At 37.9% G+C, this 1,350-nt stretch overlaps 1 protein-coding gene across 1 annotated transcript in view; it reads right to left on the minus strand.

Moving 5' to 3' along the window:
- LOC106680502 (uncharacterized) overlaps positions 1 to 1,350 on the minus strand; it is a 52,759-nt gene that overhangs the window by 40,106 nt on the left and 11,303 nt on the right. The gene's annotated exons all lie outside the window — the stretch shown is intronic.

Below are 1,350 nucleotides of genomic sequence, written 5' to 3' on the forward strand. Positions count from 1 at the left end.
AAATAACAATGATAAAATAATATATACAATATTTACAGAATCGACCTAAGGATCCCTGAGCCCACTCTATCCCCCACGTGTGAGGGGTAGAGCAGAGCTCAAGAGATCCCAGCGCATCCCTCTCGCCGCATCACTGGTAATGGGCCAGTGGAGGCTGAGCAAGTGCGCTAAAGCCGCAAGTTATCACTAATGCAATATGACAAAATTTTCAAGCGTACTAGGAAGCTTGGAATTTTTTTTTAATATGATAGATCATGAATAGGAAAATTTATATGTGAGGTCTAATTGTAAGTTACTGAGACAATATTTCGGACATCGAAGCACTGAGTTGGTCGGTGTCCATAAAGAAAGTATCTAAAGGTCAAAACCAGAGTATTACTGACACCATATGCTGATAGAGTTCGCTACAAAACCATAAAATAGTGCCGTGCTTATCAAACTAGCGAAACCTGCCTTCATCTCTAACCTTGGCAAGGAATAAGAAGATAAAAACGACCTACATACTTGACTCATGTGTGTACTTCGCCACATACCACAGGGTCAGTTCTTCATTACTATGTCTTATGGTAAAATGCTTCATCTTGTAAATGTCAACCATACAATATAAAGTGCACTGAACTATATATTTGTATCTGTGCCATCGTGGAAGGAAACGAAGAAATGTGTGACAATTATGATTACTATACACAGGATGGAATACTTATGTGGATAAATTCATTTTTATTTTAATAGAATTATGCAATCTCCTTCAATAATCTTTTTTTTTTCATAAATAAATAATGTATTTTTGGAACTAACACAACTAACATGGTCAACTGTAGATTTATTGTTCGTAACTGGTGATGATGTACATATTTAATGGTTTATAACTCACACAGGAACGTGTGTAGCTGAGGGAGTTGGGGCGAAGGCCTTAGCAACCTCTGAACTGCAGCGGCAGTGTGAAAACCCTCCAATATGATATGCATCAAGTGATTTATTACAATCAAATACATATAAATTCACCATAACTAGTTCTCTTATTATTATCTCATAACGTAATCTAACATACGATATTTCGGCATTGGAAAAAGTTGAGTTTTTATTGTTTGTTATTTTGTTTTAAACTATCCAAAAAACCATCCTAATCCTTTGGTTCAAACCTTATCTAGTTCCACCCATCCCTACAGCCCACCTAGAAGATTAAAACGGCAGTGGCCAAGAGACTTATTAAAATAAAAATGGACAATTGGAGTTCTGGCAATGGTCAGGTTCTCCACTCAAGTTGAGTGTTTGCGGCTTTAGCGCACTTGCTCAGCCTCCACTGGCTCATTACCAGTGATGCAGCGAGAGGGATGTGCTGGGATCTCT

This window comes from Halyomorpha halys, unplaced genomic scaffold (assembly GCF_000696795.3).
Source record: "Halyomorpha halys isolate HHAL.00 unplaced genomic scaffold, Hhal_1.1 Scaffold2.1, whole genome shotgun sequence".
In the NCBI taxonomy this organism is placed as follows: Eukaryota; Metazoa; Arthropoda; class Insecta; order Hemiptera; family Pentatomidae; genus Halyomorpha; species Halyomorpha halys.